This window comes from Pinus tabuliformis, chromosome X (assembly GCF_031772625.1).
Source record: "Pinus tabuliformis cultivar Carrire ecotype Pingquan chromosome X, CPIR1, whole genome shotgun sequence".
In the NCBI taxonomy this organism is placed as follows: Eukaryota; Viridiplantae; Streptophyta; class Pinopsida; order Pinales; family Pinaceae; genus Pinus; species Pinus tabuliformis.
In genome coordinates, this window is record NC_142308.1 from 1,559,022,436 (window position 1) to 1,559,049,660 (window position 27,225).

Genomic DNA, 27,225 nt, shown 5'->3' on the forward strand with positions numbered 1-27,225 from the left:
ATCCAATATACAGGGGTGGCTTCAAGAACAACTTTGATGAGTACTAGTCTCCCTGCTCTGGAGAGGTACTTATGATACCAGATGTTGAGCCTTCTTTCTAGCTTGGAGATTAACCATGTCCAGTCTGCTATCTTGTAACCATGGGGTTTCAGTCTGTACCCCAGGTATCTAAGGCCATCCTCCATCTGCAGAAGAGTGAATGGAAATCTATGGAGAGCATACTGTATCTCATGAGGGGTGCATCCTGTGGTTGTAATGGTGGATTTAGTATTGTTGATGACCATGCCTGTAGTAGTTTGAAATAATGCTATGGTGTTCTGTAAGTTAGTCAGATCCCCAATACCACCATTGAGAAAAATCAACACATCATCCACGAAGAGTAAATGAGTCAGTATACATCTGTCTGTGATCCTGATACCCTTATCTTCCCCTGCTATGTTCTTCCTTAATAAGTTGGCTGAGCCCTTCCATGATGAGAAGAAATAATAATGGAGACAGAGGACAACCCTGCCTGAGTCCTCTTTCTGAGTGAAAGAAAGGTGTTGCCGATCCGTTTACAAGGACACTGAAAGATATATTTGTTATACAACACATGATCCATTTTATAAATTCAAAGGGAAAGCCTAGATGTGTTAGAAGCATTCTGATATATAACCAACTTGCCTGATCAAAGGCTTTTGAGAGGTCTACCTTGAGGATCATACCTTTCAGCTTCTTCGACTGTATAGAGTGCATCACTTCTTGTGCTATTCCCACAGCTTCATGTATCTATCGATCTTGGAGAAAGGCAAATTGTTCAGAGGATATGTGAGCGGATAGTATGGGACAGAGACGATTGGCTATGATTTTGGCAATGATTTTGTAGATACAATTGCATAGGGAGATGGGGCAGAAGTCATCAAAGGAGACGAGGTTGTCTGATTTGGGGATAAGGGCAATGAAGGTGGAATTGAATGCCTCATACATCTTTCCAGTGGTTCGGCAGTCTTCAATGACCTTCAGAAGATCTTCTCCAAGGATGTCGAAGAAAGCAGTGTAGAACTCAACCGACCAGCCATCTGGTCCTGGGCTTTTGTCTCGCTTGAACCATTTTAAGGTAGCCTCAAGTTCCCCCATTGTGACTTCCCTATTGAGATCCAAGGCGGTCTCCTGGTCCACAAACTGAGGAAAAAATTGTGCCACTCTGATGACTTTAGCAAGAGTGACATTGGGAGGTGCCTTGTAGATCTGCTTGAAGTGGGATGTGGCCAGGGAGGCTAATTGCTGGAAGGTATTCATTCTTATCCCCTGCTCATTTGTCAGTTGCCAAATGGAGTTGATAGCTTTTTGACCATTTGCATATTTGTGAAAGAATTTTGTGTTATCATCTCCCTCAAGCAACCATATCACTCTACTTCTCAGCCTCCAAGTTTCTTCCCGGTCCTTTAGAATTTTACTTCTCTTAGCTATTAAGGTAGTGAGCTTCTCCTTCTGTTCAGTAGTAGTAAAACCCCTCCCATGCTCATCTTCCAAGGCAACAATCTCTGCTTCAGTGTCCCTTAGGGTTTGATCATCCAGTTCTCTCTTGTTGTGTGCCCAGATTTTTGATAATCTCTTCAACTCCTTTAGGTTATGAGCAAAACCTTCTGCTATATTCCCACCAGCAGCAGGAGGGTGGGTCTTCCAGTAATCAGTTACCAATCGAATATAGGCTGCATCTTTCAACCATGTAGAGTTGAACTTGAAAGGGGCTTTGGGTTTGTTCAGTCCACCTCTTATTTCAAGGTATATCGGCAAATGATCTGATATACCCCTTGAACCAACCCACTGCCTGTAGTTATAGCCCATACCCAGCAGTCGCTCCTTGATGAGAAAGCGATCTAGCCTTCTAGTGAGGCTGTCCTCTCCAATTCTTCTGTTCCTCAAAGTAGGTTGCAATGTTACTTGGGAGCGGGAGCGGGAGCGGGGAGCGGGAGCGGAAGCGGGAGCGGGAGCGACCATTTTCAGAAGCTCCCGGTTTGGGAGCGAATCGGGGAGCGATTTTTTAAAAATATATATATTTTTTATATTTTTTAATTTTTGATACATATATGTCAACAAAAACATGTAGAATGATGAAATAGACATAAAAAACATAAAAAAACATAGATTGAACCATATAACAACAATCATCTAGAAGTTATAATCTTCATCAACCACGTCCGCAAGTTAGTAACATAGTAACATACAACATATTGAGTCTCATGATTCATCAATCTTAAAGTTTCAAGCTTTTAAAATTCAATATATAACATTTATCATCATTGATCACCAAAGTTGTACTTGTAAGCTAAGTGTAACCATTACAACAAATAATATCTAACATGAAATGAAATGTTATAAAATGAAATGAAATGAAACAACTTTCAACTTCCATGAAGCATCATATTCATAATTCATTACTAATGAGTTATAATTGCCAACTTCAAACTTAAATTGTCATATATTGTTTAAAAAAATATCATAATAAATATGAAAGAGTCAATAGTTATAAAAGCTACTAGAAACTAGAAAAGAGAAGTAAATCTATTATCTATTTCTTATGCTTGGGCCTCTTGCCACCACGAGAAATGTCTAATTTTTTAGTCTTGTTGCAAAATCAGGATCTTTGTCATTAATATCACCCTCCAAGCATTAATATCCAGAGGTATCTTTGTCATTACCTTTGTATCTGTATAGGGATCTTTGTCATTAATATCACCCTCTAAGCATTAACATAAGATAGAAAAAGCATAGCATGTCAAGTCAAGATTTTGTTTGAGTGATGCGTACATTTTTAGAAGGGTCATGATAGAGGAGTTCGACAACCAATGTCACTAACATCAAGGTACATAGAGGGATTGGTACTCTTGATTAAATATGAGTTCCATACCCTAATACATGACAAAATTCAATGGAAACATTGCAATCCCCCAATCCTGAAATCCTGAAAAACTGATAAGTCTGCTGGATTTTGAATGAAATCTAAAATTCTACTTTCTCCATATGAAATCCAATGAGGACGAAACCACTCTCAAACATCCTGAGTCATTTCATGGTAATGTTAAAAATTTAAGTAAAAGGATGAAAATGAAAATTAAAGAAAATGTCACTTTTACTTTAAGAATTTAACATTACCATGAATAGCATATCAATACTAGGGCCTAGACTTGATCATTAAGTTGCCCCACTCAAAAACTATTTGTTTCTTTCAAAAAAAATTGCATTTCGAACATTATTACAAAAAAAAAAAATGCAAAAAAGGCAAAACGCTCCCGAAAAGGCAGGGAGCGAATTTTTTTTTAGGGAGCGCGCTCCCGACCCGCTCCCGAGTCGCTCCCGCCCGGATCGGGAGCGGGAGCGGGAGCGAGGGGGGGGGGGGCGCTCCCCCGCAACACTGGTAGGTTGTATTTTTGTAGATGGAATATCTATAAGGCTGTGATTCTCCAGGATGTTCTCAAAGAAAGTAGATAGGGGGTCAATTTGGGCATGGTGTCCCCATGACTCCGAGAATCCAATAGAGAAATTTAAGTCTCCTCCAAGGATTATATTGTCCTTTTGTAGAAGGTTGGTGTTCAGTAAATGCTCCCAGAATACCCCACAATTTTGACATGGCCCATATACATTGATAAGTCTAATGTCGAAGCCAAGTTCAGATGAGAAGATGTCCACCCCGATGTGTCCAATGCCTCCCCATATGCTACATAGTTTGATAGTCCGATTGTTGAAACCCATTGCAATGCCTCTCGAGCGGCCATTGACATCAAGGGCTTGAAATGACCATCCAGGTAGCATGGATTCTAGCAGGTGAGATATGACTTCTGCAAGACCCAGGGTTTCTTGAAGGAATATGACATCAACCTGATCAGTCCTAAGAAGTCTACGGAAAGCTAGTTTTTTCTCAAGGCTAGCTAACCCTCTACAATTAAAGGATAGCAACTTCATGGGGGAGATGGCTCCAGGGTGTTTTGTGCTCTAAGAACCTGGTCAATAGCAAGTTGTCGGCCCGAAGCAATCTCCTCCCCTGCCTGCATCTTGGCTTTGGATAGGGAGGATGGTCGGCCTCTTGGTGGCTTTGGGGGGATGGAGGGAGATACTAATCCAATGCCAATAGAGTCGGGAGGCTGTGATCAAGAGAGGGATCGAAGCGGGTAGCTGTGGGATAGAGACCCTTGATCAAAGTCAGAGGATCTGGTAGATGGGGGCGCCTCCGGAAAGGATGGGGGGGTGCTAGAGAAAACTGGGGGGGGGGGGAAGCAGAGTGCAGGCCAAAGAAATGGGGGGCGAGGGCATGAATGCAGAGCACTGATGATCAACCGATGATGATACTACAATACAAGATGAAGAAGAGAAATGTACAGAGCAGGGGTTAGATGTGGACATACCCGAAGAAAGCGCAGCCGCCCTTGCCCTTGTCAGAGGAGGAGAGGGAGGCTGATATGGTGCTTTGCTGCGCTTCTTCGGAGTCTCCTTAGCTGGTGTTGTCGCTACTGCTTCAGAGGAGGGGTGGTTCTCAGGTTCCTTTGTAGCCTTGGTTGGAATTGTCTTCCCCTTTTCCGCTGCTCTTGCTTTTCCATTCAGGGGGTAGTCCCTGAATAAGTGTCCCACCTTATGGCATCTCCTGCATCTAAAAGGGACCCCCTCATAATCAAGGATTTGAGTCCGTGAGAAATTTCTCCAGAGCAATGTGATATGTTCCTGCAGCCCTTCCCTGGTGTCAAGATGGACCAGTATCCTTGCGTATGCCATGATGCCTGTAGTGAGGTATGATTTATCATACTCCAGAAATGTGCCCAGGGTGTTCCCAATGCGCCTGAAAATGTCCTCAGACCAGAAGTGGAGTGGCAGGCCTGGTAGACGTACCCATAGTGGTCCAGCACCTAGTTTCTCCCTCTCAGGGTCGAAAAGAGGGTTCCATCGTCGCAGGAGCACGAGGGCCTGTTCAATGTGCCAGAATGAAGATAGAACCCAATTTGTGTGCTCGGCTCTGGCAAAGCGAAGCACAAACCATCCTCGGACAAAGGTTTGTACAAAGGGTAGTTCAGCCAAATGTTGTCCCCAGATTTCAGCTGTCCATTGCTTAAGCTGTGCCGCAGAGTAGCTCCTCCCACGAACCCTACCTACCAATACTCTGTCGGTGGTATCCATGGTTTCTCCCCACTAGATATCTTCGCCCAAACGAATTGCAACGTCTTGTGTCCTGGATTTGACGCACTTTTGTTTTTTCCCCAGCCTGTGGCCCTTGTCGGTGAAGTCCTCCTGAGAGCCGCTGAGGTGAGGGTTCAGATGAGGGTTTGAAGGGTTTGGACCAGGCCCAGAAGGGTAAGCTTCCGAGATCGGTGGGATGCCAGTGAAGCTGCCGGAGAGGGGAGTTGATAACGGTGTCGAGAGAGGGGTAACCTGAGGGAATATCGAGGGTTCGCCGAGAGGGGTAGATGTAGGGATGTGTGATTCGGCGGATGGAGGGAATGGTGGATAACTCGAGGAGCTTGTGGTGAGGTCAGGACCTATACAATGAGCCATAAACTGTAGGGAGGTCGACGAAGGGGGTGGCGAAAACTGGCCAAGTGGGGGGATCCTCTGGTAGGGTAACAACTGGACATGAGGGCCCCGAGATCGAGGGCAACGGAGCGATAACTTCCAACAGGTCGCTACTGAAGGGGAGTAGGCCGTCCGTGTTCGAGGGGGGGATGTCTAGATGGAGACATCCGCGAACGGGTCTTCAGAATAATCAACCAAGTCCATCTCCATAATTGTTTTCCAAGTGCTACGCGCCAGCTGCCACCGAGAATGTCAAACCGTCGCTGTTGTTGTAACCGACTGCAGATAGGAGAACAGTGAGGAGCACGGTGGAATCACGGGGAGAATAATACGCAAAAGCAGCGACCGAGGAACGGGGGCAGGTGCAAACAGCATTAGAGGGATACGGAAACAAGGTAGAAATGGAGCTGTCGCAACGGAGGGGCAAGTTCTGCATATGCTCGAGGGCTGCAGTCAAACCCTAGCCCGTGTCAGGCACTGTTCGCGGAGGGTTACAGATCTCCATCATCTCCGTTCAACCTTCTTGGAGTTGCTTATATCTCTCATCTTTTAAATAACTACTTGTGCCTTGTAACTCATTACTTGCTTTTAAACATCTTGAAGGGTACATCATAAGTGAAGTGACATCTTAATCTAATCAATAACTCATTTCATATAAGAGCAGTTTCTAATCAAAAGCACTTGTGTTATTCCTCTAACTCACTTTGTTTCATTGAGTAATCTTTAATGCTTCATTTATAATTGTTTTATCATAATCTTGTGCTCAAAGCAATCTTAATCATAAGTAGATTGGTATTTCTTCCTTTGAAACATCTTGTTATAACTATATGTCATTGAAGCATTGCATTGAAATTTGCATTTTAGATTTAGGATTGCATCCTTAAAATCTACCTCCAAGCATAAGCTTGGTTGAATAGAAAGTTAGGACAACCTCCTCTGCTATTCAATTTAAGGAGCTTGACCCTTAAACCACAGTTAAAACATGTGACCTTGCAGTTCTCTTGTGGCTGATTCCCTTGTAGGAACGGAGGCACTTGGGTCGTTAGAAGTCCAGGGTAGGTATCGTTAATGAGGCCTTAGCCTCCTTCCCCAACACTTCTTTCTACAACCTTGTTCTAAGACAAGTTTTGACAATTGAAGGGAGGGCCTTTACCTTAGTCTATGCATATAACTAAAAGTAACCAAGACTTTTGCATCACACCTGGTCTAGTCTTTTATTTCATTTATCTAACATTATCCCTGTTGGCATATTATTGAATTGTGAGCATATCTTTACTTGTAAGCATTTCATTTACTTGTGCTTGTTCATTGCAACTATTATATCTTTTTGAAGTACAAGTTATATTCGTCTTTCAAGATCTATATTGTTGCTCATCTCTCAATATTGTGCCATCTCTTATACTAACATTCTTGCAACATTGCCTATTTGGTAACTTGAAGTATCATTATCTCTTTTGCAAGTGTTATAATTCATATTTGAGCATTGTTATAAGGCACTAGTCTATCATCTTATCTATCTCTTGTAAGTGTCATATTGACCTAATTGAATTTATCTGTAATATCCACATCACCCAATAATAATCTTGCTTGCTAATCAATTTTAAGTCAACTTACTTAGAGAGGTAATTGCCTTGCCCTTAGTCTCCTAGACTTGTTGTTGTCAACAAGTTTCCCTTTCAATAATCATCTTTAGGGACTACCCCCCATAGCTTGCCTAAGAGAGAGCTTAAACGAAGTGAGTAGGGAATAGGTGACAACCCCTGTTCTAAGTGTTGTGCCATAAAGATTATACCTTGTGGGGTTGGAAACTTTTCCCACATCTAGGTGTATATCTTAGGTGACAACAATTCCATAATTCTTTTATCTGCAATTCACAAATGTTATTTTAAAACATGGTACATAGAGGTGATATTTGTAGCATGATGGTTAGAGTGGAGCACAATATTGTTGATTTTTTTGAAGCATTGGGAGGTATTCCCACATGCCAAGAGGTCACCTAAGTTGGCCTAGAAGAATTGTGAAAATTAAAATATTTTTATTTTATTTTTTGGGCATCATGTAGGCTCAAAAAGGACAAGTCGGCCCCACCATGAAAGGGTGTGTCCCTTGGTCAAAATTCAACCCATTCGACTTGTATATATACATGATGTGACACTTCACTTTGATCATTCATTCATCACATCGTCTCTCTTCTAAGAGCAGCAACACGTGTGACAAAAGGAGGTCAAATTGACTTGACTTTGACCGATTTGAAGGAAGGGGGGTTGATCGCATTTGACCGAACTGCAAAACCCAAGTTTGACCGCAGTTGACCATATTGCAGGGGCTGAGTTTGACCTCAGTTGACTAGGCTGCAGGAGGCACAAGGCCGAATTTGACCATAGAGCTGACTGCAGGTCTGAGTTTGACCAGGCTGGTTTGACCACAAATTTTGGGTAGTTTGACTAGCGTTGACTTCTGATTATTTTGGGCAGTTTGACCAACCTTGACTTGTTGGAGTTTGACCATATTTGTCTGGTATTTTGACTTGGGTATTGGCACAAATTTCTAGACAAATTATTTATTTGTAAACCTTGCTAAAGAATAATTTCTCCTAAAGAAAAGTTGTTGGGTGTTCTTCCAAAATTGGGTTACAGAGGGTAAAATTTGTTCTCTCTTGTGCATGGCTATCTCTTTATGATCTTTACTATTTCCGCTTCATTTACTGTTGAGATTTTCCATGTATAATTGCTCAATGATATCAGTGACATGAGATAAATTGGTTGAAGATCATTAGGTAGTAATTATCAGATCCAGGGTTGCTTATGAGCGGGAGCGGGGAGCGATTTTTTATTAGTGTTATCGAGACTACACTGGATCAGTTGGTTTAGACCAGTTCGATTGTTTTGAAGCAAAAACTTGTTCGAACCGGTGACTTGAACCATTTTTGGCTGGTTCGGTACGGTAAAGCCGTGTAGAATGCAACAAGTGGGGCCTGTTTTGTTTTTTTTCTTTTAAATTTTGTCTTAGCTAGGCACTAGCCCACAATAGGTACCTAATATTCAAGCCTATGGCCCTAATATTGCTATGCAATTCATGGTAATGTTAATTTATTAAAGTGATCCTTTTACTTAAATTTTAAATATTACCTTGAAATGACTTAGGATGTTTGAGAGTGGTTCCAACCTCATTGGATTTCCTATGGAGAAATTAGAATTTTAGATCTCACTCAAAGTCTAACAAACTTAACAAATTTTCAGGATTTTAAGATTGGGGGGATTACAATGTTTCCAATGGATTTCATCATGTATGAGGGTATTGAACTAACATTTAATCAAGAGCACCAATCCCTCTATGTACCTTGATGTTAGTGGCATTGATTGTTGAACTCCTCTATCATGATCCTACTAAAAATGTACCCATCACTCAAACAAAATCTTGAATTGACATGCTAAGCATTTTTTATCTTATTTTAATGCTTAGAGGGTGATATTGATGATGAAGATCCCAATATAGGCAAAGATTTTGATGATATGTAGGTATTTGTTGTAGCATGATTTTTTTTGGATGCTAGAGGCCATCTAGGTCTTGTTTTTTGATGTATTTTTGGTTCAAAGATGGATTGCACTCGGTGTTATTTTGGTTATGTGCACCCTTACATGCTCAATAAATGAAATTTTTTTCTTATTTGTGTATAATTGGTTTGGATTAAGATGGATGCACATGAATATATGTGGTTTTCTTTAAAAATTAAATATTTTATTTGTTTTTGGTTTACCTGTTTTTTGGTCCGGTTCCTGGTCTGAGGGTATACCAGTTTGATGACTGGTCCTGTTTTGATAATATTGATTTTTATATAATATATATTTTTATATATTTTGATGCATATATGTCAACAAAATCATGTAGAATGATGAATTAAATATAAAAAGCATAAAAACATGGATTAACATCAATCATCTAGAAGTTATAATCTTCATCAACCACATGTCGACAAGTTAGTAACATACAACATATCGAGTCTCATGATTCATCAATCTTAAAGTTTAAAGCTTTCAAAATTCAATATAAAACATTTGTCATCATTGATCACTAAGTTGTACTTGTAACCATTACCATTACCAAGTAACCAAACTATAACAAAGAATATCTAACATGAAATGAAATGTTTCAACGTTCAATTTTCACGAAGCATCATGTTCATAATTTATTACCAACGAGTTATAATTGCCAACTTCAGAGTTCAAACTTAAATTGTCACATATTGTTTACAAAAAATACCATAATAAATATGAACGAGTCAACAGTTATAAAAATTACTAGAAATTAGAAAAGACAAGTAAATCTATTATCCACTGCTTGGGCCTCTTGCCATGAGAAATGTCTAATTTCTAAGAAGCTTGTGGTCTATTGGGAGTCTCCTCCTGCATAGTTGGACAACCATGTCCAAAACTAGAAGTAGAACTAGAAGGCACATGACCTCCACGTGAGGCTGTAGATGGAGGTGGCAGCAACAAAGCTTGTGGAACTCGAGCACTGCTATTGGATGATGGGGGTGGCATGGCTGTTGTTGTTGTTGTCGCTGCTTCATCATCATCTTTCAAAAGTTCTGCTTCCAATTCTTCTAAATGTATAGCTCCATCCTCCAAATTATCTTCCTCTAGGTTGTTGTCCCAAGTCATATATGATGTATCAGCATGAGCCCACTCACAATAATGTGTCAACAACCTCAAGTTGTAGTGCACAAAAACCAAGCTTTCTGCCCGGTTTTCATTGAGGTTGTTTCTTCTCACATTATGGATGAAGCTATAGGTGCTCCAACACCTCTCTGTAGAAGAAGTATTAACAACCTGTGAAAGCACTTTTATTGCCAATTTTGCCAAAGGTCCCCTGCCACCATACATGTCCCACCATGTGACAACATTCATTTTGTCCCTATCTTCCATTGCATGCAAAGAACCAAACACTCTAGTTTGAGTGAAGTATTTGCCTAATTCTCCACGCAATCTAGCACACTCCTCCCTGTCAGGGACTAGCTTGTCTAATGTTGTCATATACCCATTTTATACCTCTGGATTTGTATGGGGTTTGGTCCTAACCCCACCCCCAGGTGTAGGTTTGCCTAACCAAGATGGAGAGTATTATTTTGGCATAAAGGCATGTAGTGGAACATTAAGTTTATCCTACCGTGCACCCACAAAATTATAAATAATATCATACAAGTTGGGATTTTTTGGCTGAACAATATCTTTTATTTGCCCTAACATGTTATCCATCTGCTCATACACCTCCCCAATCTCTGGTGCATTTGTATCTGCAAAATGAATCATGTTATAATGGGTTTGGTGTATTGCAAAACATCCCTCACACGCCCCCAAAACAGCTTGTCAAGAGAAGTCTCCTCCACCTCTTCAAAACCTTCCCTGTCAAGTGCGGTTGGAGCCCTGTCCTTTAATACTTGCCAGTGTTGACTTGATACCATGCTAGCCAATGACTCTCTTTCCTTCAAAAGGCACCTGAAGGTCAAGTAATATGTAGCAAATCTAGTCTTTCCAAGCTTCAAAAGCTCCAATCTTGAGTGATTGCAGAAAAGCCCATGGGTATTGCTATGATTGGTAATAAATTTTAAATTCTCTTGCCTCTATTGTACAAATCACCAATTCATTTGTATTGAGGTTCCTTGTTCTTATAATATCATGCATCAAAAGGTTTATTGTGTGAACCAAACACCCTGACCAAAATATGTCGGGGTATTTATCCTCAATGATTGCTCCCACTGCCTTACAATTAAAAGCATTATCAGTGATGACTTAGATGACATTGTATGGCCCAATACTTTCAATTGTTTGAAGTAATGGTTCTGCAATGTTGATGGCAGTCTTGAACTTTTCTGAGTAATCATGTACTGAAAGGAAGATTACATTAGTAGTAGACACACCAAGAACACTTATCAATGTCTTGCCTTTTACATTTGTCCAGCCATCAGATACATTGTATACCCCATAATCATTCCAAGAATTTGTCAGTTTACCCAAAGTATGTGTTATTGGCTTTTTCATGCTCAAGTCCCATGGTTTTGGCTTTGTCATACCCAGGGATCTTGTATCCTTTAGGGGCATCATTGATGGCGTCAACCATTTCATGCCAATAAGGTGAGCAAAGAACACTGAATGACATCCCACATGCATAGAGAAACCGCTAAATTTTTGCATCCACATCATCCTTACACCCTTGATCAAGGAAATCTGATATGGTTCTACGTCTGATATAGAGTGGATCATTATATTGTCTGTCATCCATCTCAAAGCATTCATAGTGGAAAAACTGGAGGAATTAGCTCATAGGACTGTTTTTACCGGCAGGACCCAGTTTGGCAAAACGAGGGTCTGAAACCTTCTGAGAGCGTTTTGAGGCATCAATTGATGTTTTTTGGGGGTAAAACTTTGTTGCTTTAGCGCCACACCTTTTCATGCTATTCTACACACAAAGGTCTTTCCAACGGTGCAAGAAGCGCGTCGATTAGAGTATGTGTGCGAAAGTTACGCCACTCAGAAGTTGACTTTCCTATTTTCACCACCATGGTTCGAAAGGATGCCATGTTAACCCCCATTATTCATGGAAAAGGGGCTAGCCATGTGATTGTGATGTAAAAGACTCTAGAAGAGTCTATATTGTAACTCTGGTTAAGAGTTGAGGTAGTCAAACTTAACCACTAGTAGGCTATCGGGTTGTGTTATAACCAGGCCACTAGGAGGAAGAGGCATTCCATTCTTTCGAGTGCATTTGTTCCATAGCTAAGCAAAAATAGCCAAGAGGGATAGGAGGTAGAGCACACAGAGAGGATTTGTGCACTGTAGCAGCCCACGGGCCACAGACCATACTTCTTTGTACCTGCAACCATATTTCCAGATAGAGAAAGAGCGGAGCGACCTCACCTTCCAGCTGGATTTTCTCCCGAAAGGGTTTCCTAGAGCATATCTTGTGTCTTATGTGTGTGTGTGTGTGTGAGCTTTTATTTTGTTGTTCCATATTTTTTGCATAATTTCCATTCGCATGCATGCAATAATTACAGTTAAATCTACAGATCTAGAAATTTAATAAAATTGTAATAGTGTAGAATTTCAGATTTTTAATATAATATTATCAGATCTGTTGTGACAAGCTATCCAGTGGAATATCCACGACAGTTTACAGATGAACGCCTTAAAGGGATGTATGTGTATGTGTCTGTGCTGTATCCACTACCATGGGTGGATGTTGATGGAGTTTTTAGTCTATGTGATTGTGGGCTAGTGGTGTCATGTTCAAAGTCACCCTTTGATCTTTTAGATTTGTATTGGGCTTCCTCCTCTTCCCTTATATATTTGGCTCTTTGTTGTGTTGACACATTTCCACAAGTTTTGATTCCTATTTGCTTATTTCCATCCCATGCCATTTTCCCACAGAGATGTTTTTTGGCACGAGTGTATGAACCTGTGAAAGTGATTTTGCAATGGCGGAATGTAAATTTAGTGGTTCCACCCCCTTTCCCTCTTGAAAGCCTAGTAACATATTTCCACATGGGGGTTTGATCAACTTTGGTTTTCTTGCCATCATCATCTCCACTCTCATCATCCTTCTCCTCCTCTTCCTCTTAGTACTCCTCCTCTCCAGGGTTTCCAATCCACCACTACCCACGTCTTTATCATATATATCATTCCTCCTTCTGCTCCCTAACACCATCATAGCAAAAAAAGGAACCAACAAGAGAAAGGCAAGCCATATACCCATCATGTTTGGTGGAGTTATAGTTTCTTGCCTGCAATAAAATGGAGGAGGAATGTGAATGGGAAAGAGAGAAGAGAACATTTTTCATTCAACAATGAACGTATAAAAAACACAAATGCTACATGGAAAAATAAAAATAATGGGATTATGATGCAGGAGCCTCTGGACTTGGCCAACAATGTGATTGTATGTTCACATGTGGCTAACAAGAGATGAATTTCATTGACCGGAGTGGTCAAAATCCATTCTTAGTAGAGAGGGTTGGATCTCTCAAAAATTATCTTTACTCCAATTATTGTAATAATTAGAATATTGTATTATTTTTATAATAGGAGATAAGTTGTTATTATAGGTGTGTATCAGAGCTTGAGAATAGGGATTTAATGGTTGAGTTGACAAAAATAGAGATTGAGTTGTCAATGCAGTTCGGATAGGATTTGATTCATAAAAGAGGAAATAATGTAATGATAGAGAGATGAGATGATCGAGAATAGAGTAAGTAAGCGAGAGGTGTGTGAGAGATAGGGTTGGAGAGTGAACAGAGGTCAGACAAACTGTTGTAATTGAGCCGAGAGGGCCAAGACTATGTAATTTCCATTTTGTTGAATAATTGATTGAAGTGTGGTGTGGATGCACTGTTCTAGTGCAGAAATTCATTTGTATCTGTGTTTCGGCGTTTTGGACCCTAATCAGGTATTTTTCTCTGTTTAAACATTTTAATTATAAATCACAGTCAATTAGTATTAAGAGTTAATATTGAGCTTAAGCACTAAATCTTTCCTTAAGCGTCTTTCTTAAAAGTATGAATTAAGCACGTGGGTAGTATTCGGAAAGTGGTAAGCAGTATCTCGCGCGGACAAAAACTGGTAAATGGTATTTCTCAATTTCACGCGATTAACCTTAGCGGGCGACACGTAGCACGAGAAAACTACTTTTCTCGCACGCTCTCAACCTGATATCGGTCATGCAAGAATCTGCGCGAGATTGCGCGATAGCTGTTCGATTGGACGGGTCACATCGACGGTGGAGATCGTCCGGGCTAGTTGGCGAGCGGACGACGCGATATCTGTTGGATCTGAAGGAGTGAAATCGACGACGTGGATTGAAGCGCTTGACAAAAGGAAAAGTCAAAGAAGGACCGACGGTGATTGGTCAGGAAGGTGAGACCCTCAGGAGGAAATACACGTACAGAATTTGATTAAAGCACCGCTGATTGGTTCTAAAGTTAACCAGTAGTCTAATTCCAGACTACCACCTCATTTTCGTCAACCTCCTACATCATTTTGGTATCAGAGCAAGGATTAAGTTTTGCTATAGTAAACATGCCACCTAGGAGAGGAGCTGGCATAGGTCGGGGAAGACCTATAGCGAATGCAGTTCTGCTAGATGAGATCCGAAATCTGCGTACAAGGATGGAGACAATGGAGACTGCTCAAAGCACCTGATGAAGGAGATGCCAGTGCTGCAGAAGAATCTTCTGAGGAAGAAGAAGAGGATGAAAGTGAAGCTGCCAAAGTTCTCAAGATATTGACCAAAGCAAGTGGAAGACCAAAGGTGGAAATACCTTTGTATGACGGGAATCTCAATGTAGAAGAATTGATGGACTGGATCAGTTCATTAGACAAGTATTTTGACTATGAGGAGGTTGATGATAAAAAGAAGGTGAAATTTGTAGTTACCAGATTGAAGGGTCATGCAGCTATCTGGTGGGATGAATTACAAACATCCAGAGGGAGAAAGGGAAAGCCCAAGATCAAACAATGGGATAAAATGGTAAGTAGATTGAAAGCCAAATTTATGCCAAAAGATTATCAGTTAAATCTTTTCAGACAGTTACAAAATTTGAGGCAAAAAGGAATGACTGTCAAAGAATACACAGAAGAGTTTTATAAGCTGAGCATTAGAGCAGGACATGCAGAGGATGATGTAGAAAAGGTAGCCAGATACATAAATGGGTTGAGATATGACATACAGGATGAAATCAGCTTGCTGAGTCTGAAGACAATTGAAGATGCCTATCAAGCAGCTTTGAAGGTAGAAGAGAAGATGTTGAGGAAGCAAAATCAGAGGAATAGAGGAAAAAGTTCAGCAAGAGGTAGAGGAACTACTAGATCAAGATTTTAGCACCCTTAGGGTGAAGCAGGAGGTTCAAGTAGTAGACCAACATAGAGAGGAGAATTTAGTAGAGGAAGATTTGCACCCAGAGGAAGAGGCCGAGGAAGAGAAATTTGGTGTTACACATGTGGAGAATGGGGACATGGATCATGGGACTGTCCTCATAATAAAGCAACAAGTCAGTGGAATGTGAATGTGGCTGAGGCAAAGGAAGAAAAACCTCAAATTGCAACCAAGGAAGAATCACTTGAAGTAGGAGAATCCTTGTTGTTGAAAAGGGTATTTCTTAAGGCAGAGAAAGAGACAAGAGAACCAACTCAGAGAAAGAGTTTATTCAGAACTACATGCAAGTCCAAAGGAAAATGCTGTAAAGTGATAATTGATAGTGGAAGCACTAATAACCTTGTTTCTACAGAAATGGTGGACAAGTTAGGACTAGTGAAAACAATACACCCTACTCCTTACAAAGTATCATGGCTACAAAAAGGACATCAACTTATTGTGACAAAACAATGCAAGGTAGAGATACAAATTGGTACTTATAAGGATGTGATATTGTGTGATGTAATGCCAATGGATGTATGCCATGTGTTGCTAGGAAGACCTTGGCAGTTTGATCGGAAAGCTATTCATGATGGGAGAAGAAATACTTACACTCTAGAGAAGGATGGAAATAAACACACACTGCTGCCATTGAAGGATGAAGTAGGCAAAGAAGTGCCTAGAAACAGTGTTATGCTGATGAGTGGGAAAGAATTGCTGCAAGAAGTCAAGAAGGATGAACAGATGCATTTCGTTGTCATAAGGAGACCTAAGGTAATTTTAACTTCCACAAACTTGGATGATTTATTTGAAGAAATCAAAACTCTGTTGAATAATTTTGTTGATATTATTGTGGATGAGTTGCCAAATGCATTACCACCCATCAGGAGTATTAGTCATCATATTGATCTAATACATGGAGCAAGTTTGCCAAATAAAGCAACATACAGGTTAACTCCTCAAGAAAATGCAGAAGTTGGAAGACAAGTACAGGAACTGATGGATAAGGGATTAATCAGAGAGAGTCTTAGTCCATGTGTTGTACCAACAGTACTCAGTCCAAAGAAAGGTGGTGAATGGTGTATGTGTACAGATTCCAGAGCCATAAACAAGATTACTATCAGGTATAGATTTCCTTTACCACGCATGGATGATTTGATGGATTGTTTAAGTGGGTCAAAGTATTTTTCTAAAATAGATCTGAAGAGTGGATATCATCAAATAAGGATTAGAGAAGGAGATGAATGGAAGACTGCATTTAAAACAAATAGTGGGTTGTATGAATGGTTAGTGATGCCTTTTGGACTCACTAATGCACCTAGCACATTCATGAGATTAATGAATGAAGTCTTGAAGGAATATGCAGGCAAGTTTGTCATTGTTTATCTTGATGATATTCTAGTTTTCAGTAAAAGCAAAGAAGAACATCTGGAGCATCTTAAGTTGGTTTTAAGAACTCTGCAAAAAGAGAAACTGCTGATAAATCTAAAGAAATGTAGTTTCATGAAAGAAGAATTAATCTATTTGGGATTTGTAGTTTCTAAAGAAGGTTTGAAAATGGATCCAGAGAAAGTCCAAGCAATTTGGAACTGGCCTACTCCAAGAAACATATTTGAGGTAAGAAGCTTTCATGGTCTTGCAAGTTTTTATAGAAAATTTATCAGAAGTTTTAGTCAGATTTGTGCACCAATTATTGAAACAATCAAAGAGACTAATCAACCATTCAAGTGGACAAAAGCAGCAGACCGAAATTTTAAGTCGCTGAAGAAGAAAATTATAGAGAAACCAATTTTAGGTTTACCTGATTTTGGGAAAGTTTTCCAAGTTGAAACTGATGCTAGTGGAGTTGCAATTGGAGCAGTTTTGAGTTAGGAACAAAGACCAATAGCCTACTTTAGTGAGAAACTAAATGAAGCTAAGAAGAAGTATTCTTCTTATGATAAAGAATTTTATGCTATTGTGCAAGCTTTAAAAAAATGGAGACATTATTTGCTACCAAAGGAGTTTGTATTATATTCTGACAATCATGCATTACAGTTCATAAACAACCAGCCAAAATTGAACCAGAAACATGCCAAGTGGGTAGAGTTTTTACAGAGTTTTACTTTTGTGATAAAACACACAAGTGGTAAGTTGAACAAAGTTGCTGATGCTTTGAGCAGGGTAAATTTCATTGTACAAGAATTAAGAGTTGGTGTTGTAGGATTTGAAGAAATGGTTGATATGTATAAAGATGATGCAAAATTCAAAGATATTTATGCAGTTGTACAAAATCCAATAGTTCATAATAGAAGTCAGTGGTTAGATTATCTTATCCAAGGAGGTTTACTGTTTAAAGGTAACAAATTGTGCATTCCCAAATGTTCTATGAGGGAAAACATAATTAAGGAGAAACACAGTGGAGGATTATCTGGTCACTTTGGACAAGACAAAACCTTTGCTCAGGTAAATGCTTTTTACTATTGGCCAAAGATGCAAACTGATGTTAAGAAATTTGTTGAGAAGTGCAGAATCTGTCAGCATGCTAAAGGGAGAAGCCAAAATACAGGATTGTACCAGCCATTGCCAATACCAGACCGACCATGGGATGCAATTAGTATGGACTTTGTTTTGGGGTTACCTAGAACTCAAAGAGGGAATGATTCCATTTATGTTGTGGTAGATAGATTTTCCAAAATGGCACATTTCATTGCATGTAAAAAGACTAGTGATGCAACACATATTGCTAATTTGTTTTTTTTAGAGGTTGTAAAGTTACATGGATTGCTTGTAAGTATTGTGTCTGATAGGGATACAAAGTTTGTTGGGCATTTCTAGAGAACTCTTTGGAAGAAACTAGGTGCCAACCTTAGTTTCAGTTCAACATATCATCCTCAAACAGATGGACAGACCGAAGTGGTAAACAAAAGCTTGGGAAACATATTGAGAAGTTTAGTGTATAACAATCCTAAGCAGTGGGATTTAGCACTTGCTCAAGCTGAGTTTGCTTATAATGACACTCCAAACCGAAGTACTGGGATGAGTCCATTTCAGATTGTTTTTGGAATGAATCCAAGAGGTGTGTATGAACTCAGAAATTTGGGTAAACAGGAGACAAGAAGTGCAAAAGCTGAAGAGTTTGCAGAGCAGATGCAGAGACTACAAGAAGATGTCAAAGACAGATTGCAGGAAAGCAGTGGAAAATACAAATAGAGAGCTGATATGAGGAGGAGAGAAAAAGAATTCCAAGTGGGAGATCTAGTGATGGTATACTTGAGAAAAGAAAGATTTCATGTTGGGACTTACAATAAACTAAAGATGAAAAAGATAGGGCCATGCAAAATTGTGAGGAAGTTTTCAACTAATGCTTATGAAATTGAATTGCTAGAAGGGATTGGAATATCACCTATCTTCAATGTTGCAGATTTGTATCCATACAAGGAGACAGAGTTAGAGCTACAGAAGGAACCTGCAGGAGATGAAGTTCAAACTTTAAATTGGGAAGAACAAATGCCAAAGACAATCAAGAAAGAGGTGGAAGCTATTTTGGAGAAAAGAGTATCCAAAAGAACTAGAGGACAGGTTTATTTTCAATATTTAGTCAAATGGAGGGGACAACCAATGGAGGATGCCAGTTGGATAACAACGGCAGAATTACAAAAGTATGGAGTCAATCCTGAAAGTTTGACGAAGGATTCTTTTCTTCCCCGGGAGTCTGATGCAGGAGCATCCAGACTTAGCCAACAATGTGATTGTATGTTCACATGTTGTGGCTAACAAGAGATGAATTTCATTGACCTGAGTGGTCAAAATCAATTCTTAGTAGAGAGGGTTGGATCTCTCAAAAATTATCTTTACTCCAATTATTGTAATAATTAGAATATTGTATTATTTTTAGAATAGGAGATAAGTTGTTAGTATAGGTGTGTATCAGAGCTTGAGAATAGGGATTTAATGGTTGAGTTGATAAAAATAGAGATTGAGTTGTCAATGCAGTTAGGATAGGATTTGATTCATAAAAGAGGAAAGAATGTAATGATAGAGAGATGAGATGATCGAGAATAGAGTAAGTAAGCGAGAGGTGTGTGAGAGATAGGGTTGGAGAGTGAACAGAGGTCAGACAAACTGTTGTAATCGAGCTGAGAGGGCCAAGACTTTGTAATTTCCATTTTGTTGAATAATTGATTGAAGTGTGGTGTGGACGCACTGTTCTAGTGCAGAAATTCATTTGTATCTGTGTTTCGACGTTTTGGACCTTAATCGGGTATTTTTCTCTATTTAAACATTTTAATTATAAATCATAGTCAATTAGTATTAAGAGATAATATTGAGCTTAAGCGCTAAATCTTTCCTTAAGTGTCTTTCTTAAAATTATGAATTAAGCACATGGGTAGTATTCTGAAAGTGGTAAGCAGTATCTCGCGCAGACAAAAACTGGTAAATTGTATTTCTCAATTTCACGCGATTAACCTTAGTGGGCGACACGTAGCACGAGAAAACTACTTTTCTCGCGTGCTCACGACCTGATATTGGTCATGCAAGAATCTGCGCGAGATTGCGCGATAGCCGTTCGATTGGACGGGTCACATCGACGGTGGAGATCGTCTGGGCTAGTTGGCGAGCGGACGACACGATATCCGTTGGATTTGAAGGAGTGAAATCTACGGCGTGGATTGAAGCGCCTGACCAAAGGAAAAGTCAAAGAAGGACCGATTGTGTGGATTGAAGCGTCTGACAAAAGGAAAAGTCAAAGAAGGACTGACAGTGATTGGTCAGGAAGGTGGGACCCTCAGGAGGAAATACACATACGGAATTTGATTAAAGCACAACTGATTGGTTCTAAAGTTAACCAATAGTCCAATTCCAGACTACCACCCCATTTTCGTCAACCTCCTAAATTATATTATACCCTACCTCTTTGGCTCTCCAGTGGTGCCTTCAATCCCAAGCTCCAATCCCCCTTGCAAGCTCCTCAAGCAACCCTCTCAATCTTCCAAGCTCCAATCTCCCTTGCAAGCTCCTCAAGCAACCCTCTCAATCTTCCAAGCTCCAAAATCTCTCTCTTGCTCTCTAAATATGCAAATGATGCATTGTGGGAGGGGGAGGAGGCCTTTTATTTCTTTGGATCCTCTCCTCCCTCCATCACAAAAAAATTGTGTGCGCACTCTTTACTACGGGGAGCGAATTTTTACAAGGGGGAGCGGTCAGGAGCGATCGCTTCTCGACCACTCCTACTTTTGCTCTCGGAAAGGCAGGGAGCAATTTTTTTTTAGGGAGTGCGCTCACGAGGTCGCCCTAGATCCGCTCTCGAGTAGAGCGCGCTTCAGGAGTAGATTCAGGGGGGGTGCTCCCCCACATCCCTTATCAGATCAGAAGATTGGTTTCTATTGTGCATCTTGTAGAAAATTCATCATGGTATCAAAGTGTTATTAAAAGAGCAAACATTGAAGTCAGTCTAAGAGATAAGTGTTCAACAACTTGAATAGGTTGTTAGATCTGTTACAAATTGGTGCCAAGTCTCAGAATGGAAGACAATGTTACAAATCTTTAGAAAGAAGCTAGTCCGAAGCCAGAGGGAGCTGAGGAAAAAGTCTTTGTTTCCGCTCTTTCAGGCACTATTACGAGTAATAGTAATATCTGGTTGGTGGAAAGTGATGCTTATAGGCACATGATTGGTTTTCAAAATTCTCTCTCAGATTTGACAGAGAGGGATTCGACATGGCAAGTGGAACTTGGAGACAATGTCATGTACGCTGCAAAAGGAGTTGGAACAACTTCAGTTCAATTAAAGTCTGGAGATTTTATACATATGAGTGATGTATTGTTTGTTTTAGGTTTGAAGAAGAAACTACTCTCTATTTCAGAATTGGAGAATAAAGGCTACAAAGTTGCATTTGTAGATGGACAGGTTCTTGTATGGCCTAAAGGCTCGAGCATAGACTCAACAAGAGTGATTGGTGTTCGAGAGGGAGGACTATACAAATTATTAGGACAACCAGCCCAGGCATTGGTGCCCAAGGAGAAGAAGGATATGACAAAGGTCAAGTGCTTCATTTGTCATGATTTTGGACACTGCCTCCCAATGTCCTGAGAAGAAAAGGAAGAGAAAGCAGCATGCATCAACAATCAATGTTGATGATGATGATGATGAGCATCCACCACAGAAGAAGACAAAGGAATCTAAGCATGATGAGATTGCAGATGGACTTCAATGATTTCTGCAAGGAGGCAAGGATCAAGAGGGAGTTGACAGTTCCCTACAAGCCTCAACAAATTTCTTCCTTGATCAAGAGATAAGTACTTTATATTTTTATTCTCCCTTGATTATCATTATTATTTTATTCTTTGGTCAACCTCTTGTCCTTGTATTTGGCTTGGTTATGATTTTTCCTTCCATGGCCTCCTGAATGGAGTTTACAGAAAGGAAAAATAGATCCATTGTGGAGATTTCCAAGGCAATGATTCACACAGCAGATGGCAACATAGAAGCAAGTTTTGAGACAAGAGGATTCTCTCAGAAAAAGGGAGTGGACTACAAGAATATTTTTGCTTCAGTTGTCGGATGGTCAGATTCTTGGGCTTGAACAAATTGTAAGGACATCCACGACCATGCTAGATGATTGGAATCGCTTCCAGCAGACAGTTAGGCAAAGTGGAAGGAGCAACCTTCCAAGAGGATGTCATGAGTTGAGATTGTCAGACTAGATGCTCAGAGATAGGAGGTCTCTAGGAGCAGTATGCCTTCTATGAAGGGACCATGTTAGACAACAAAGTATGCTTCAGTGATAGAGGAAGCAGTAGTGGCAGAAGGACTTGCCTACGTGACAAAGGAAGTAGTAGTGGAAGAAGGACTTGCTTACATGACAAAGAGAGTAACAATGGTAGGAGGGCTTAATTCTATGATAGAGGGAGCAACCTGGATTACCATAGGAAGACATGCTTCAGTGTCAGAGAGAGTTGGCCTTGAAATTTGAGATGAAGGATCTTGGCCCGATGCACTATTTTTCTTGGGATTAAAGGTGTGGCAGAGACCTGATGAGATCTTCCTTAGACAAGGGAAGTATATTGTTCAGATTTTGAGGAGATTTAGTATGATGGACTACAAGTCCATGGCTACACTTATGATGACCAATTTGAAGAAGTTGAGTGATTCCCCTTCAAATTCAGTTTTGGTGGATCCCACAATGTACAAGTAGTTGATTGGATCCTTGACGTACCTGGTTAACACCAAGCCTGATATTTTCTTTATCTGAACACCTTGAGCTAGTATATGGTTGAGTCGAGGCAGATACATTGGGTTGCAGCAAAGCATGTGTTGGAGTACCTGCGTGGTACAGTTGGATATGGCTTGAGATATGTCTTAGGTGGTGAAGTGAGGTTGCAGGGATATACTAATTCAGGATGGGCTGAGAATGTAGAGGACATAGAAAGCACATTTGGGTGTTGCTTTAGCTTGGGATCAACGTGACAAAGGAAGTAGCAGTGGAAGAAGGACTTGCTTACATGACAAAGAGAGTAACAATGGTATGAGGATTTAATTCTGTGATAGAGGGAGAATCCTGGATTACCATAGGAAGACATGCTTCAATGTCAGAGAGAGTTGGCCTTGAAATTTGAGATGAAGGATCTTGGCCCAATGCACTATTTTTCTTGGGATTAAAGGTGTGGTAGAGACCTGATGAGATCTTCTTCAGAAAAGGGAAGTATATTGTTCAGATTTTGAGGAGATTTAGTATGATGGACTGCAAGTCCATGCCTACACCTATGATGACCAATTTGAAGAAGTTGTGTGATTCTGCGTCAAATTCAGATTTGGTGGATCCCACAATGTACATGTAGTTGATTGGATCCTTGACGTACCTGGTTAACACCAGGCTTGATATTTGCTTTATGTGAACACCCTAAGCTAGTATATGGTTGAGCCGAGGCAGATACATTGGGTTGTAGCAAAGCATGTGTTGGGGTACCTGCGTGGTACAATTGGATATGGCTTGAGATATGTCTTAGGTGGTGAAGTGAGGTTGCAGGGATATACTAATTCAGGTTGGGCTGAGAATGTAGAGGACATAAAAAGCACACTTGGGTGTTGCTTCAGCTTGGGATCAAGTATGATATCCTGGCTTAGCAAGAAACAAACTTCTGTCGTACTCAGTACATTAAAGGCGAAGCATATCGTAGCTAGTGTTGCAAGTTGTGAAGCAGTGTGGCTTTGGAACCTTCTTGCAGGACTATTTGATCAGGTCATTACATCCGAGACATGGGAGCAGCGAAGCTCTAGTACATATCCACAGATAAGCAGATTGCGAGCATTCTCACCAAGCCTCTGTATAGGGTAAAGTTTGTATACTTCAGAGACAAGCTCGGCGTGATGTAGAATGTCTCCCTTATTGAGAGGGAGTGTTGATGTCTTTGTAGGATCAGGCAGACTATCTCTTGAAATGCCAAAGCACTTGGTTGGGTCATGCTAATTTGACCAGGGGAGATGGATATTGTTGTAGCAAAATTTTGCAAAGCTAAAATGTTGAAGATTTTCTCAAGCAAAATCCAGCAAGGAACCAAAATCAAAGGTCTGCCAAAGCTTTTGCTATAAAGAGGAGATTTGCTCTTCTGATTACTTGTGCAAAGCCTGTATTTGTTGTATTATATCAGAGGGCTTGGTACTGTGTTGAAGTTGAATTCTCCATCTGTCTTCAGTCAAACAATCCACTTCCTGAAAATGCCAATCAATTCTTAATCAACGATATAAAATTTGGATTAGGAGCAACGCTATAGTTTCAATGAGCCTTGCTTACAATCATACGTCTTCCAAAGTTTCCTAAAGACAGTCATGATCACCAGCACTGTTATGATAGTCTTTTCATCGTAATGATATTTGTATTAAATTCTCCTATTGCACAAAGACAACAATTTCGTGGCGTGACAATTCGCAAAATATGCAGAACTGAGAAATTGATGTCCAGATATCCAATTCCTACTGTGCGTGCCATGTCTCTGTTTCTGGATTTTAAAGGTGTGTTTTTTTAAGGCGACAAGGGAGATAATAATGGCCTAGGGTCTGCACCTCTGGAGAATTTGGGGAAGAGAAGTCATGCGAATGCCCTCCAGATCTGCATGACTATGAGACCGTGGTTGTGCTGAGACCTGACATCTCATAAGAGAAACGCCTCACCCTCACTCATAAATACGAGGAGGTTTCTTTTTGCTTGGTATTTTTGACCTTTTTATTTTCAAATATCTCAATATACTTCATTTTGTGTGTCACACATCTTGGTCATTAAGTTTTAAAAGAATTGGAGGAGCTAGGTCTGAGGAATATTGGAGGGTGTAAATTGCAATATGATTGGCACAAGAAGCAGGTCGGGTGTGTACAGTGTAAGAAGTGTCCCACTTCTTGATATGTGGTAGATGCTCCTCACTGCAGTATGAAGGAAACATTTAAGAAAAAACAAAAAAATGTGATAGGGTTCAACCTATCTCAACGCTTTCCATGTTTGTTTCTTTGATGAAGTACAAACTTATTTTCACGGGGCCAAATATTATATCTCTAAGTCTGCCAAATATAAAATATCTTCACGCCACAAAGATTTAGGATAATTGTTGCTGGTGGTGGCATGTGTGTTGAGGTATTCAATCGAGGTATGATTCCACTAGCATATGCTATAAAGAGAAGAATCTGTCAGGTGAATCAAACACATATTTGTATGGGATCTACCTCCTATTCACATACTTCACAAAACTAGAGTCCATACCAGAGCTTGAAAGGAAGCTCAAAATAGATGATGATGTAATCCGTTCATCGACTCTCAAGGTGAACGAAAGGAAATAAAAATTTGTGTCTTCTCGTATCTGTAATTAGTTTCCTTTTGTATATGTTCCATGTGGCTTCTAGTTCTATCGTGGCACCAGTAAGGATAGTATCAATGTTGTGTTTCAACTTAGAAGGGATCACATTGCCTTGGTGTATTACATGAGTGAGGATATCAGTCGGTTTCATGCTGGATACATAGCATGATTATGCTACTGTAATCTGGCTGTATGGGTTACCAATGACCTTCTAGATTTTTGGGCTAAAGCACATTCCAATTTCATATACATAATTAATGAACAATGAAACAAACAGAATAGCTCTGATTGATTCTTCCCCTTCAGTGCTGTTCTAGAATTGACGAATGTAAGAATAATGTTGGAGGTTTCACAGACAACAAAGTATGAACTTTGATTTGGTTTTGGATGTGGGATTCTGGAGGAGAGCAGATAAAAATGGAATTGAAATTAATGGACAAGTGGACGAGGATGGGATTCTCAGTGGTTCAGGTGTTAGAGAAGCCAATGTACTTTGCTATAAATAAAAACAAAGAACGAGGTTGTTTTCCAAAAAATAAGATATTGAGTCAGGAAGCTTAATGCAGAGAGGCAACCAAGTTTCTGCATTAGTGATGGGACAATTTTACATGAATAGGAAGCACTTTCCTGAATTTGGACAGCCATTAATGCAGAGATTTTTCTAAAAATTGGCCACAAGCTTGAAGCTAAGGATGCCACCAAAGTAGTATTAAAATTACCGTGATAGTCATTGGGCTGCAAATATGAGATAGTTGCTAAAATTGCAAGTTGGGTTTTATTTGATTCGGCAAGACGATAACACAGAGGTAATGGTCCTGGCTAGGGAGGAGATAATCAATGTAAAACTCAAAGCAGAGGTGAGTTGGATTGGACGCCATGGCTGGAAACATATGCGTGCTACATGGAAAAACTAGAGGGACTGGTTCATATGGAGTGCGGGCAGACACAGATTCGGGTTCATGCCTCCTACAAGTGCTGTGAAGTTTAGATTCATTTTGGTGGAGCAATCAACGTCTCACAATGGTATATGCTCAGGACCGGCCAGATTGATGGTATGAGAGGCCCCCTTCCCCATCGAAGTTTATTGGAGGGGGGGGGCGCTCAAAGGGATCTGTGCCTACCTTTTTACTGGATCAATGTCGGAGATTTGTTGAGAGACCCCCTTGCCCGATTTTCAAAACCGGGGAGAGGGGGGTTCTCAAACCACCAAGTGGTTTTACTGCCGGGGCCACATGTCCTTCCATTCAAATTTGAATTTTTATTACATATATATTTGACGGGTCAAAAACCCCAAAATATGTATTATTATAGTGGGTTTTTTTAGTGGAACTTCACTTAATGAAAAAAGGGTAGTTTAATATTATATAGAATTTTAAAAGTGTAAATATTTTGTATTAATAATGAGTCATCGATACTTTAAAAGACTCATTATTATTCTTTTATAAACCCTTAAAAAAAGCAGTTTTTAAACTGTTAAAAAATCAGTTTCGTAACTGACTTAGAAAGTTAGGTTTTAGGGGGGAAATAAAAGTCAGAAAAGAAAACCAAATGGGGGTTTGGAAGTTGCGGAAGCTGGGAGCAAAAGTCTGTAAATTTCTTGAAGTTTGATAATGGGGGTTCGGAAGTTGTGGTTCTGGAGACTTTTCATAGATGATTCTTGCTACAATTCATTACAACAAGTTTTCTTTCCATGTATTGTTTCTTTTTCATGCTCTGTTCTTCATATGCATTCTGGGTTTTCAAACTAACTTATTGCAATCAGAAATATGTGTAAACTTTAAAGTATCTTTGGTTCTAAAATCTGTTTGATTAGTTAAGCATGGGAGATTAATGTAGAAGCTGTTAGTTTTGGGCATTCCTCCAAGATTTCAGTAACATTAATGCAGTTCAGATTTGGATGCTCAAAGAATGTATATTTTGTTGAGACCCCTGAATCTGAATGCTCAGGGCATCTTCATTCTG

General features: G+C 40.0%; 2 pseudogenes across 3 annotated transcripts in view; both read left to right on the top strand.

The window, feature by feature from the left end:
- Positions 1-27,225, top strand: part of LOC149145990 (pentatricopeptide repeat-containing protein ELI1, chloroplastic pseudogene) — a 49,652-nt pseudogene that overhangs the window by 16,710 nt on the left and 5,717 nt on the right. The gene's annotated exons all lie outside the window — the stretch shown is intronic.
- LOC149145991 (small ribosomal subunit protein bS6c alpha-like) lies at positions 24,286-25,246 on the top strand (annotated as a pseudogene).